General features: G+C 44.6%; 22 non-coding genes across 22 annotated transcripts; all 22 read left to right on the forward strand.

Annotated features, from left to right (window-relative positions):
• Window positions 1-14: 14 nt before the first annotated feature.
• On the forward strand, window positions 15-87 carry Trnar-ucu (transfer RNA arginine (anticodon UCU)). The gene has a single exon. It is a non-coding gene; the product is annotated as a tRNA-Arg (tRNA).
• Window positions 88-1965: 1878 nt separating this feature from the next.
• Window positions 1966-2038, forward strand: Trnar-ucu (transfer RNA arginine (anticodon UCU)). The gene has a single exon. It is a non-coding gene; the product is annotated as a tRNA-Arg (tRNA).
• A 577-nt stretch (window positions 2039-2615) lies between these two features.
• Window positions 2616-2688, forward strand: Trnar-ucu (transfer RNA arginine (anticodon UCU)). Its single transcript has one exon. It is a non-coding gene; the product is annotated as a tRNA-Arg (tRNA).
• A 577-nt stretch (window positions 2689-3265) lies between these two features.
• Trnar-ucu (transfer RNA arginine (anticodon UCU)) lies at window positions 3266-3338 on the forward strand. The gene has a single exon. It is a non-coding gene; the product is annotated as a tRNA-Arg (tRNA).
• Window positions 3339-4566: 1228 nt separating this feature from the next.
• On the forward strand, window positions 4567-4639 carry Trnar-ucu (transfer RNA arginine (anticodon UCU)). Its single transcript has one exon. It is a non-coding gene; the product is annotated as a tRNA-Arg (tRNA).
• A 252-nt stretch (window positions 4640-4891) lies between these two features.
• On the forward strand, window positions 4892-4964 carry Trnar-ucu (transfer RNA arginine (anticodon UCU)). The gene has a single exon. It is a non-coding gene; the product is annotated as a tRNA-Arg (tRNA).
• A 252-nt stretch (window positions 4965-5216) lies between these two features.
• Trnar-ucu (transfer RNA arginine (anticodon UCU)) lies at window positions 5217-5289 on the forward strand. Its single transcript has one exon. It is a non-coding gene; the product is annotated as a tRNA-Arg (tRNA).
• Window positions 5290-5866: 577 nt separating this feature from the next.
• Trnar-ucu (transfer RNA arginine (anticodon UCU)) lies at window positions 5867-5939 on the forward strand. Its single transcript has one exon. It is a non-coding gene; the product is annotated as a tRNA-Arg (tRNA).
• Window positions 5940-6191: 252 nt separating this feature from the next.
• On the forward strand, window positions 6192-6264 carry Trnar-ucu (transfer RNA arginine (anticodon UCU)). The gene has a single exon. It is a non-coding gene; the product is annotated as a tRNA-Arg (tRNA).
• A 252-nt stretch (window positions 6265-6516) lies between these two features.
• On the forward strand, window positions 6517-6589 carry Trnar-ucu (transfer RNA arginine (anticodon UCU)). The gene has a single exon. It is a non-coding gene; the product is annotated as a tRNA-Arg (tRNA).
• A 577-nt stretch (window positions 6590-7166) lies between these two features.
• Trnar-ucu (transfer RNA arginine (anticodon UCU)) lies at window positions 7167-7239 on the forward strand. Its single transcript has one exon. It is a non-coding gene; the product is annotated as a tRNA-Arg (tRNA).
• A 252-nt stretch (window positions 7240-7491) lies between these two features.
• Trnar-ucu (transfer RNA arginine (anticodon UCU)) lies at window positions 7492-7564 on the forward strand. Its single transcript has one exon. It is a non-coding gene; the product is annotated as a tRNA-Arg (tRNA).
• Window positions 7565-8141: 577 nt separating this feature from the next.
• On the forward strand, window positions 8142-8214 carry Trnar-ucu (transfer RNA arginine (anticodon UCU)). Its single transcript has one exon. It is a non-coding gene; the product is annotated as a tRNA-Arg (tRNA).
• Window positions 8215-8466: 252 nt separating this feature from the next.
• Trnar-ucu (transfer RNA arginine (anticodon UCU)) lies at window positions 8467-8539 on the forward strand. The gene has a single exon. It is a non-coding gene; the product is annotated as a tRNA-Arg (tRNA).
• A 577-nt stretch (window positions 8540-9116) lies between these two features.
• On the forward strand, window positions 9117-9189 carry Trnar-ucu (transfer RNA arginine (anticodon UCU)). Its single transcript has one exon. It is a non-coding gene; the product is annotated as a tRNA-Arg (tRNA).
• A 252-nt stretch (window positions 9190-9441) lies between these two features.
• Window positions 9442-9514, forward strand: Trnar-ucu (transfer RNA arginine (anticodon UCU)). Its single transcript has one exon. It is a non-coding gene; the product is annotated as a tRNA-Arg (tRNA).
• Window positions 9515-9766: 252 nt separating this feature from the next.
• Trnar-ucu (transfer RNA arginine (anticodon UCU)) lies at window positions 9767-9839 on the forward strand. The gene has a single exon. It is a non-coding gene; the product is annotated as a tRNA-Arg (tRNA).
• Window positions 9840-10091: 252 nt separating this feature from the next.
• On the forward strand, window positions 10092-10164 carry Trnar-ucu (transfer RNA arginine (anticodon UCU)). The gene has a single exon. It is a non-coding gene; the product is annotated as a tRNA-Arg (tRNA).
• Window positions 10165-10416: 252 nt separating this feature from the next.
• Window positions 10417-10489, forward strand: Trnar-ucu (transfer RNA arginine (anticodon UCU)). Its single transcript has one exon. It is a non-coding gene; the product is annotated as a tRNA-Arg (tRNA).
• A 252-nt stretch (window positions 10490-10741) lies between these two features.
• Trnar-ucu (transfer RNA arginine (anticodon UCU)) lies at window positions 10742-10814 on the forward strand. Its single transcript has one exon. It is a non-coding gene; the product is annotated as a tRNA-Arg (tRNA).
• Window positions 10815-11391: 577 nt separating this feature from the next.
• On the forward strand, window positions 11392-11464 carry Trnar-ucu (transfer RNA arginine (anticodon UCU)). Its single transcript has one exon. It is a non-coding gene; the product is annotated as a tRNA-Arg (tRNA).
• A 252-nt stretch (window positions 11465-11716) lies between these two features.
• Window positions 11717-11789, forward strand: Trnar-ucu (transfer RNA arginine (anticodon UCU)). The gene has a single exon. It is a non-coding gene; the product is annotated as a tRNA-Arg (tRNA).
• The last annotated feature ends 845 nt before the right edge of the window (window positions 11790-12634 follow it).

Here is a 12634-nt window from a genome sequence, read left to right on the forward strand (position 1 = left end):
CTGGTCGTTGGTAGGTCCCTGTAGCGCAGGGGATAGCGCGCTGGACTTCTAATCCAGAGGCCGTGGGTTCGAATCCCACCAGGGATGCAGCAACGTTTTTAGCACTTTATTTTGGAAACGGATTTTTTGACCAAATGCCTTCACTCTGTGTTTTAATGACCATCCTCTTTATGTCATCACTGACACTGACAAATGATGGTCCCCTGCCATTTCCTCCTACGGCCTTTACCTACTTTGTGGTATAATATCACTATCCACAAGTGTTTTGGTGTTCGCTATGAGTGACAGGAATATATGGCATGGTAGAACGTTTCATCAAAATGTCCTGGTGGTTGGTAGGTCCCTGTAGCGCAGGGGATAGCCCGCTGGACTTCTAATCCAGAGGCCGTGGATTCGAATCCCACCAGGGATGCAGCAACGTTTTTAGCACTTTATTTTGGAAACGGATTTTTTGACCAAATGCCTTCACTTTACGTTTTAATGACCATCCTATTTATATCATCACCTAAACTGACAAATGAGGGTCCCCTGCCATTTCCTCCTACGGCCTTTACCTACTTTGTGGCATAATATCACTATCCACAAGTGTTTTGGTGTTCGCTATGAGTGACAGGAATATATGGCATGGTAGAACGTTTCATCAAAATGTCCTGGTCGTTGGTAGGTCCCTGTAGCGCAGGGGATAGCGCGCTGGACTTCTAATCCAGAGGCCGTGTGTTCGAATCCCACCAGGGATGCAGCAACCTTTTTAGCACTGTATTTTGGAAACGGATTTTTTGACCAAATGCCTTCACTTTACGTTTTAATGACCATCCTATTTATATCATCACTTAAACTGACAAATGAGGGTCCCCTGCCATTTCCTCCTACGGCCTTTACCTACTTTGTGGTATAATATCACTATCCACAAGTGTTTTGGTGTTCGCTATGAGTGAAAGGAATATATGTCATGGTAGAACTTTTCATCAAAATGTCCTGGTCGTTGGTAGGTCCCTGTAGCGCAGGGGATAGCGCGCTGGGACTTCTAATCCAGAGGCCGTGGGTTCGAATCCCACCAGGGATGCAGCAACGTTTTTAGCACTTTATTTTGGAAACGGATTTTTTGACCAAATGCCTTCACTTTGTGTTTTAATGACCATCCTATTTATATCATCACTTAAACTGACAAATGAGGGTCGCTTGCCATTTCCTCCTACGGCTTTTACCTACTTTGTGGTATAATATCACTATCCACAAGTATTTTGGTGTTCGCTATGAGTGAAAGGAATATATGTCATGGTAGAACTTTTCATCAAAATGTCCTGGTCGTTGGTAGGTCCCTGTAACGCAGGGGATAGCGCGCTGGACTTCTAATCCAGAGGCCGTGGGTTCGAATCCCACCAGGGATGCAGCAACGTTTTTAGCACTTTATTTTGGAAACGGATTTTTTGACCAAATGCCTTCACTTTGTGTTTTAATGACCATCCTCTTTATATCATCACTGACACTGACAAATGATGGTCCCCTGCCATTTCCTCCTACGGCCTTTACCTACTTTGTGGTATAATATCACTATCCACAAGTGTTTTGGTGTTCGCTATGAGTGACAGGAATATATGGCATGGTAGAACGTTTCATCAAAATGTCCTGGTCGTTGGTAGGTCCCTGTAGCGCAGGGGATAGCGCGCTGGCCTTCTAATCCAGAGGCCGTGGGTTCGAATCCCACCAGGGATGCAGCAACGTTTTTAGCACTTTATTTTGGAAACGGATTTTTTGACCAAATGCCTTCACTTTACGTTTTAATGACCATCCTATTTATATCATCACTTAAACTGACAAATGAGGGTCCCCTGCCATTTCCTCCTACGGCTTTTACCTACTTTGTGGTATAATATCACTATCCACAAGTGTTTTGGTGTTCGCTATGAGTGACAGGAATATATGGCATGGTAGAACGTTTCATCAAAATGTCCTGGTCGTTGGTAGGTCCCTGTAGCGCAGGGGATAGCGCGCTGGACTTCTAATCCAGAGGCCGTGGGTTCGAATCCCACCAGGGATGCAGCAACGTTTTTAGCACTTTGTTTTGGAAACGGATTTTTTGACCAAATGCCTTCACTTTGTGTTTTAATGACCATCCTCTTTATATCATCACTGACACTGACAAATGATGGTCCCCTGCCATTTCCTCCTACGGCCTTTACCTACTTTGTGGTATAATATCACTATCCACAAGTGTTTTGGTGTTCGCTATGAGTGACAGGAATATATGGCATGGTAGAACGTTTCATCAAAATGTCCTGGTCGTTGGTAGGTCCCTGTAGCGCAGGGGATAGCGCCCTGGCCTTCTAATCCAGAGGCCGTGGGTTCGAATCCCACCAGGGATGCAGCAACGTTTTTAGCACTTTATTTTGAAAACGGATTTTTTGACCAAATGCCTTCACTTTACGTTTTAATGACCATCCTCTTTATATCATCACTGACACTGACAAATGATGGTCCCCGGCCATTTCCTCCTACGGCCTTTACCTACTTTGTGGTATAATATCACTATCCACAAGTGTCTTGGTGTTCGCTATGAGTGAAAGGAATATATGTCATGGTAGAACTTTTCATCAAAATGTCCTGGTCGTTGGTAGGTCCCTGTAGCGCAGGGGATAGCGCGCTGGACTTCTAATCCAGAGGCCGTGGGTTCGAATCCCACCAGGGATGCAGCAACGTTTTTAGCACTTTATTTTGGAAACGGATTTTTTGACCAAATGCCTTCACTCTGTGTTTTAATGACCATCCTCTTTATGTCATCACTGACACTGACAAATGATGGTCCCCTGCCATTTCCTCCTACGGCCTTTACCTACTTTGTGGTATAATATCACTATCCACAAGTGTTTTGGTGTTCGCTATGAGTGACAGGAATATATGGCATGGTAGAACGTTTCATCAAAATGTCATGGTGGTTGGTAGGTCCCTGTGGCGCAGGGGATAGCCCGCTGGACTTCTAATCCAGAGGCCGTGGATTCGAATCCCACCAGGGATGCAGCAACGTTTTTAGCACTTTATTTTGGAAACGGATTTTTTTACCAAATGCCTTCACTTTACGTTTTAATGACCATCCTATTTATATCATCACCTAAACTGACAAATGAGGGTCCCCTGCCATTTCCTCCTACGGCCTTTACCTACTTTGTGGTATAATATCACTATCCACAAGTGTTTTGGTGTTCGCTATGAGTGACAGGAATATATGGCATGGTAGAACGTTTCATCAAAATGTCCTGGTCGTTGGTAGGTCCCTGTAGCGCAGGGGATAGCGCGCTGGACTTCTAATCCAGAGGCCGTGGGTTCGAATCCCACCAGGGATGCAGCAACGTTTTTAGCACTTTATTTTGGAAACGGATTTTTTGACCAAATGCCTTCACTTTACGTTTTAATGACCATCCTATTTATATCATCACTTAAACTGACAAATGAGGGTCCCCTGCCATTTCCTCCTACGGCCTTTACCTACTTTGTGGTATAATATCACTATCCAGAAGTGTTTTGGTGTTCGCTATGAGTGAAAGGAATATATGTCATGGTAGAACTTTTCATCAAAATGTCCTGGTCGTTGGTAGGTCCCTGTAGCGCAGGGGATTGCGCGCTGGGACTTCTAATCCAGAGGCCGTGGGTTCGAATCCCACCAGGGATGCAGCAACGTTTTTAGCACTTTATTTTGGAAACGGATTTTTTGACCAAATGCCTTCACTTTGTGTTTTAATGACCATCCTATTTATATCATCACTTAAACTGACAAATGAGGGTCGCTTGCCATTTCCTCCTACGGCTTTTACCTACTTTGTGGTATAATATCACTATCCACAAGTATTTTGGTGTTCGCTATGAGTGAAAGGAATATATGTCATGGTAGAACTTTTCATCAAAATGTCCTGGTCGTTGGTAGGTCCCTGTAACGCAGGGGATAGCGCGCTGGACTTCTAATCCAGAGGCCGTGGGTTCGAATCCCACCAGGGATGCAGCAACGTTTTTAGCACTTTATTTTGGAAACGGATTTTTTGACCAAATGCCTTCACTTTGTGTTTTAATGACCATCCTCTTTATGTCATCACTGACACTGACAAATGATGGTCCCCTGCCATTTCCTCCTACGGCCTTTACCTACTTTTTGGTATAATATCACTATCCACAAGTGTTTTGGTGTTCGCTATGAGTGACAGGAACATATGGCATGGTAGAACGTTTCATCAAAATGTCCTGGTCGTTGGTAGGTCCCTGTAGCGCAGGGGATAACGCGCTGGACTTCTATTTCAGAGGCCGTGGGTTCGAATCCCACCAGGGATGCAGCAACGTTTTTAGCACTTTGTTTTGGAAACGGATTTTTTGACCAAATGCCTTCACTTTACGTTTTAATGACCATCCTATTTATATCATCACTGACACTGACAAATGATGGTCCCCTGCCATTTCCTCCTACGGCCTTTACCTACTTTGTGGTATAATATCACTATCCACAAGTGTTTTGGTGTTCGCTATGAGTGACAGGAATATATGGCATTGTAGAACGTTTCATCAAAATGTCCTGGTCGTTGGTAGGTCCCTGTAGCGCAGGGGATAGCGCGCTGGACTTCTAATCCAGAGGCCGTGGGTTCGAATCCCACCAGGGATGCAGCAACCTTTTTAGCACTTTATTTTGGAAACGGATTTTTTGACCAAATGCCTTCACTTTGCGTTTTAATGACCATCCTCTTTATGTCATCACTGACACTGACAAATGATGGTCCCCTGCCATTTCCTCCTACGGCCTTTACCTACATTGTGGTATAATATCACTATCCACAAGTGTTTTGGTGTTCACTATGAGTGAAAGGAATATATGGCATGGTAGAACGTTTCATCAAAATGTCCTGGTCGTTGGTAGGTCCCTGTAGCGCAGGGGATAGCGCGCTGGACTTCTAATCCAGAGGCCGTGGGTTCGAATCCCACCAGGGATGCAGCAACGTTTTTAGCACTTTATTTTGGAAACGGATTTTTTGACCAAATGCCTTCACTTTGTGTTTTAATGACCATCCTCTTTATGTCATCACTGACACTGACAAATGATGGTCCCCTGCCATTTCCTCCTACGGCCTTTACCTACTTTGTGGTATAATATCACTATCCACAAGTGTTTTGGTGTTCGCTATGAGTGACAGGAATATATGGCATGGTAGAACGTTTCATCAAAATGTCCTGGTCGTTGGTAGGTCCCTGTAGCGCAGGGGATAGCGCGCTGGACTTCTAATCCAGAGGCCGTGGGTTCGAATCCCACCAGGGATGCAGCAACGTTTCTAGCACTTTATTTTGGAAACGGATTTTTTGACCAAATGCCTTCACTTTGTGTTTTAATGACCATCCTCTTTATGTCATCACTGACACTGACAAATGATGGTCCCCTGCCATTTCCTCCTACGGCCTTTACCTACTTTGTGGTATAATATCACTATCCACAAGTGTTTTGGTGTTCGCTATGAGTGACAGGAACATATGGCATGGTAGAACGTTTCATCAAAATGTCCTGGTCGTTGGTAGGTCCCTGTAGCGCAGGGGATAGCGTGCTGGACTTCTAATCCAGAGGCCGTGGGTTCGAATCCCACCAGGGATGCAGCAACGTTTTTAGCACTTTATTTTGGAAACGGATTTTTTGACCAAATGCCTTCACTTTACGTTTTAATGACCATCCTATTTATATCATCACTTAAACTGACAAATGATGGTCCCCTGCCATTTCCTCCTACGGCCTTTACCTACTTTGTGGTATAATATCACTATCCACAAGTGTTTTGGTGTTCGCTATGAGTGACAGGAATATATGGCATGGTAGAACGTTTCATCAAAATGTCCTGGTCGTTGGTAGGTCCCTGTAGCGCAGGGGATAGCGCGCTGGACTTCTAATCCAGAGGCCGTGGGTTCGAATCCCACCAGGGATGCAGCAACCTTTTTAGCACTTTATTTTGGAAACGGATTTTTTGACCAAATGCCTTCACTTTGTGTTTTAATGACCATCCTATTTATATCATCACTTAAACTGACAAATGAGGGTCCCCTGCCATTTCCTCCTACGGCCTTTACCTACTTTGTGGTATAATATCACTATCCACAAGTGTTTTGGTGTTCGCTATGAGTGAAAGGAATATATGGCATGGTAGAACGTTTCATCAAAATGTCCTGGTCGTTGGTAGGTCCCTGTAGCGCAGGGGATAGCGCGCTGGACTTCTAATCCAGAGGCCGTGGGTTCGAATCCCACCAGGGATGCAGGAACCTTTGTAGCACTTTATTTTGGAAACGGATTTTTTGACCAAATGCCTTCACTTTGTGTTTCAATGACCATCCTCTTGATGTCATCACTGACACTGACAAATGATGGTCCCCTGCCATTTCCTCCTACGGCCTTTACCTACTTTGTGGCATAATGTCACTATCCACAAGTGTTTTGGTGTTCGCTATGAGTGACAGGAATATATGGCATGGTAGAACGTTTCATCAAAATGTCCTGGTCGTTGGTAGGTCCCTGTAGCGCAGGGGATAGCGCGCTGGACTTCTAATCCAGAGGCCGTGGGTTCGAATCCCACCAGGGATGCAGCAACCTTTTTAGCACTTTATTTTGGAAACGGATTTTTTGACCAAATGCCTTCACTTTACGTTTTAATGACCATCCTCTTTATATCATCACTTAAACTGACAAATGAGGGTCCCCTGCCATTTCCTCCTACGGCCTTTACCTACTTTGTGGTATAATATCACTATCCACAAGTGTTTTGGTGTTCGCTATGAGTGACAGGAATATATGGCATGGTAGAACGTTTCATCAAAATGTCCTGGTCGTTGGTAGGTCCCTGTAGCGCAGGGGATAGCGCGCTGGACTTCTAATCCAGACGCCGTGGGTTCGAATCCCACCAGGGATGCAGCAACCTTTTTAGCACTTTATTTTGGAAACGGATTTTTTGACCAAATGCCTTCACTTTGTGTTTCAATGACCATCCTCTTGATGTCATCACTGACACTGACAAATGATGGTCCCCTGCCATTTCCTCCTACGGCCTTTACCTACTTTGTGGTATAATATCACTATCCACAAGTGTTTTGGTGTTCGCTATGAGTGACAGGAATATATGGCATGGTAGAACGTTTCATCAAAATGTCCTGGTCGTTGGTAGGTCCCTGTAGCGCAGGGGATAGCGCGCTGGACTTCTAATCCAGAGGCCGTGGGTTCGAATCCCACCAGGGATGCAGCAACGTTTTTAGCACTTTATTTTGGAAACGGATTTTTTGACCAAATGCCTTCACTTTACGTTTTAATGACCATCCTATTTATATCATCACTTAAACTGACAAATGAGGGTCCCCTGCCATTTCCTCCTACGGCCTTTACCTACTTTGTGGTATAATATCACTATCCACAAGTGTTTTGGTGTTCGCTATGAGTGACAGGAATATATGGCATGGTAGAACGTTTCATCAAAATGTCCTGGTCGTTGGTAGGTCCCTGTAGCGCAGGGGATAGCGCGCTGGACTTCTAATCCAGAGGCCGTGGGTTCGAATCCCACCAGGGATGCAGCAACCTTTTTAGCACTTTATTTTGGAAACGGATTTTTTGACCAAATGCCTTCACTTTGTGTTTCAATGACCATCCTATTTATATCATCACTTAAACTGACAAATGAGGGTCCCCTGCCATTTCCTCCTACGGCCTTTACCTACTTTGTGGTATAATATCACTATCCACAAGTGTTTTGGTGTTCGCTATGAGTGACAGGAATATATGGCATGGTAGAACGTTTCATCAAAATGTCCTGGTCGTTGGTAGGTCCCTGTAGCGCAGGGGATAGCGCGCTGGACTTCTAATCCAGATCCCGTGGGTTCGAATCCCACCAGGGATGCAGCAACGTTTTTAGCACTTTATTTTGGAAACGGATTTTTTGACCAAATGCCTTCACTTTGTGTTTTAATGACCATCCTATTTATATCATCACTTAAACTGACAAATGATGGTCCCCTGCCATTTCCTCCTACGGCCTTTACCTACTTTGTGGTATAATATCACTATCCACAAGTGTTTTGGTGTTCGCTATGAGTGACAGGAAAATATGTCATGGTAGAACTTTTCATCAAAATGTCCTGGTCGTTGGTAGGTCCCTGTAGCGCAGGGGATAGCGCGCTGGACTTCTAATCCAGAGGCCGTGGGTTCGAATCCCACCAGGGATGCAGCAACCTTTTTAGCACTTTATTTTGGAAACGGATTTTTTGACCAAATGCCTTCACTTTGTGTTTCAATGACCATCCTCTTGATGTCATCACTGACACTGACAAATGATGGTCCCCTGCCATTTCCTCCTACGGCCTTTACCTACTTCGTGGTATAATATCACTATCCACAAGTGTTTTGGTGTTCGCTATGAGTGACAGGAATATATGGCATGGTAGAACGTTTCATCAAAATGTCCTGGTCGTTGGTAGGTCCCTGTAGCGCAGGGGATAGCGCGCTGGACTTCTAATCCAGAGGCCGTGGGTTCGAATCCCACCAGGGATGCAGCAACGTTTTTAGCACTTTATTTTGGAAACGGATTTTTTGACCAAATGCCTTCACTTTACGTTTTAATGACCATCCTATTTATATCATCACTTAAACTGACAAAGGAGGGTCCCCTGCCATTTCCTCCTACGGCCTTTACCTACTTCGTGGTATAATATCACTATCCACAAGTGTTTTGGTGTTCGCTATGAGTGACAGGAATATATGGCATGGTAGAACGTTTCATCAAAATGTCCTGGTCGTTGGTAGGTCCCTGTAGCGCAGGGGATAGCGCGCTGGACTTCTAATCCAGATCCCGTGGGTTCGAATCCCACCAGGGATGCAGCAACGTTTTTAGCACTTTATTTTGGAAACGGATTTTTTGACCAAATGCCTTCACTTTGTGTTTTAATGACCATCCTATTTATATCATGACTTAAACTGACAAATGATGGTCCCCTGCCATTTCCTCCTACGGCCTTTACCTACTTTGTGGTATAATATCACTATCCACAAGTGTTTTGGTGTTCGCTATGAGTGACAGGAAAATATGTCATGGTAGAACTTTTCATCAAAATGTCCTGGTCGTTGGTAGGTCCCTGTAGCGCAGGGGATAGCGCGCTGGACTTCTAATCCAGAGGCCGTGGGTTCGAATCCCACCAGGGATGCAGCAACCTTTTTAGCACTTTATTTTGGAAACGGATTTTTTGACCAAATGCCTTCACTTTACGTTTTAATGACCATCCTCTTTATGTCATCACTGACACTGACAAATGATGGTCCCCTGCCATTTCCTCCTACGGCCTTTACCTACATTGTGGTATAATATCACTATCCACAAGTGTTTTGGTGTTCACTATGAGTGAAAGGAATATATGGCATGGTAGAACGTTTCATCAAAATGTCCTGGTCGTTGGTAGGTCCCTGTAGCGCAGGGGATAGCGCGCTGGACTTCTAATCCAGAGGCCGTGGGTTCGAATCCCACCAGGGATGCAGCAACGTTTTTAGCACTTTATTTTGGAAACGGATTTTTTGACCAAATGCCTTCACTTTGTGTTTTAATGACCATCCTCTTTATGTCATCACTGACACTGACAAATGATGGTCCCCTGCAATTTCCTCCTACGGCCTTTACCTACTTTGTGGTATAATATCACTATCCACAAGTGTTTTGGTGTTCGCTATGAGTGACAGGAATATATGGCATGGTAGAACGTTTCATCAAAATGTCCTGGTCGTTGGTAGGTCCCTGTAGCGCAGGGGATAGCGCGCTGGACTTCTAATCCAGAGGCCGTGGGTTCGAATCCCACCAGGGATGCAGCAACGTTTCTAGCACTTTATTTTGGAAACGGATTTTTTGACCAAATGCCTTCACTTTGTGTTTTAATGACCATCCTCTTTATGTCATCACTGACACTGAGAAATGAGGGTCCCCTGCCATTTCCTCCTACGGCCTTTACCTACTTTGTGGTATAATATCACTATCCAAAAGTGTTTTGGTGTTCGCTATGAGTGACAGGAATATATGGCATGGTAGAACGTTTCATCAAAATGTCCTGGTCGTTGGTAGGTCCCTGTAGCGCAGGGGATAGCGCGCTGGACTTCTAATCCAGAGGCCGTGGGTTCGAATCCCACCAGGGATGCAGCAACGTTTTTAGCACTTTATTTTGGAAACGGATTTTTTGACCAAATGCCTTCACTTTGTGTTTCAATGACCATCCTCTTGATGTCATCACTGACACTGACAAATGATGGTCCCCTGCCATTTCCTCCTACGGCCTTTACCTACTTTGTGGTATAATATCACTATCCACAAGTGTTTTGGTGTTCGCTATGAGTGACAGGAATATATGGCATGGTAGAACGTTTCATCAAAATGTCCTGGTCGTTGGTAGGTCCCTGTAGCGCAGGGGATAGCGCGCTGGACTTCTAATCCAGAGGCCGTGGGTTCGAATCCCACCAGGGATGCAGCAACGTTTTTAGCACTTTATTTTGGAAACGGATTTTTTGACCAAATGCCTTCACTTTACGTTTTAATGACCATCCTATTTATATCATCACTTAAACTGACAAATGAGGGTCCCCTGCCATTTCCTCCTACGGCCTTTACCTACTTTGTGGTATAATATCACTATCCACAAGTGTTTTGGTGTTCGCTATGAGTGACAGGAATATATGGCATGGTAGAACGTTTCATCAAAATGTCCTGGTCGTTGGTAGGTCCCTGTAGCGCAGGGGATAGCGCGCTGGACTTCTAATCCAGAGGCCGTGGGTTCGAATCCCACCAGGGATGCAGCAACCTTTTTAGCACTTTATTTTGGAAACGGATTTTTTGACCAAATGCCTTCACTTTGTGTTTCAATGACCATCCTATTTATATCATCACTTAAACTGACAAATGAGGGTCCCCTGCCATTTCCTCCTACGGCCTTTACCTACTTTGTGGTATAATATCACTATCCACAAGTGTTTTGGTGTTCGCTATGAGTGACAGGAATATATGGCATGGTAGAACGTTTCATCAAAATGTCCTGGTCGTTGGTAGGTCCCTGTAGCGCAGGGGATAGCGCGCTGGACTTCTAATCCAGATCCCGTGGGTTCGAATCCCACCAGGGATGCAGCAACGTTTTTAGCACTTTATTTTGGAAACGGATTTTTTGACCAAATGCCTTCACTTTGTGTTTTAATGACCATCCTATTTATATCATCACTTAAACTGACAAATGATGGTCCCCTGCCATTTCCTCCTACGGCCTTTACCTACTTTGTGGTATAATATCACTATCCACAAGTGTTTTGGTGTTCGCTATGAGTGACAGGAAAATATGTCATGGTAGAACTTTTCATCAAAATGTCCTGGTCGTTGGTAGGTCCCTGTAGCGCAGGGGATAGCGCGCTGGACTTCTAATCCAGAGGCCGTGGGTTCGAATCCCACCAGGGATGCAGCAACCTTTTTAGCACTTTATTTTGGAAACGGATTTTTTGACCAAATGCCTTCACTTTGTGTTTCAATGACCATCCTCTTTATGTCATCACTGACACTGACAAATGATGGTCCCCTGCCATTTCCTCCTACGGCCTTTACCTACTTCGTGGTATAATATCACTATCCACAAGTGTTTTGGTGTTCGCTATGAGTGACAGGAATATATGGCATGGTAGAACGTTTCATCAAAATGTCCTGGTCGTTGGTAGGTCCCTGTAGCGCAGGGGATAGCGCGCTGGACTTCTAATCCAGAGGCCGTGGGTTCGAATCCCACCAGGGATGCAGCAACGTTTTTAGCACTTTATTTTGGAAACGGATTTTTTGACCAAATGCCTTCACTTTACGTTTTAATGACCATCCTATTTATATCATCACTTAAACTGACAAATGAGGGTCCCCTGCCATTTCCTCCTACGGCCTTTACCTACTTTGTGGTATAATATCACTATCCACAAGTGTTTTGGTGTTCGCTATGAGTGACAGGAATATATGGCATGGTAGAACGTTTCATCAAAATGTCCTGGTCGTTGGTAGGTCCCTGTAGCGCAGGGGATAGCGCGCTGGACTTCTAATCCAGACGCCGTGGGTTCGAATCCCACCAGGGATGCAGCAACCTTTTTAGCACTTTATTTTGGAAACGGATTTTTTGACCAAATGCCTTCACTTTGTGTTTCAATGACCATCCTATTTATATCATCACTTAAACTGACAAAGGAGGGTCCCCTGCCATTTCCTCCTACGGCCTTTACCTACTTCGTGGTATAATATCACTATCCACAAGTGTTTTGGTGTTCGCTATGAGTGACAGGAATATATGGCATGGTAGAACGTTTCATCAAAATGTCCTGGTCGTTGGTAGGTCCCTGTAGCGCAGGGGATAGCGCGCTGGAGTTCTAATCCAGATCCCGTGGGTTCGAATCCCACCAGGGATGCAGCAACGTTTTTAGCACTTTATTTTGGAAACGGATTTTTTGACCAAATGCCTTCACTTTGTGTTTTAATGACCATCCTATTTATATCATGACTTAAACTGACAAATGATGGTCCCCTGCCATTTCCTCCTACGGCCTTTACCTACTTTGTGGTATAATATCACTATCCACAAGTGTTTTGGTGTTCGCTATGAG

The sequence above is a fragment of the Haliotis asinina genome, chromosome 16, assembly GCF_037392515.1.
Source record: "Haliotis asinina isolate JCU_RB_2024 chromosome 16, JCU_Hal_asi_v2, whole genome shotgun sequence".
NCBI lineage: Eukaryota > Metazoa > Mollusca > Gastropoda > Lepetellida > Haliotidae > Haliotis > Haliotis asinina.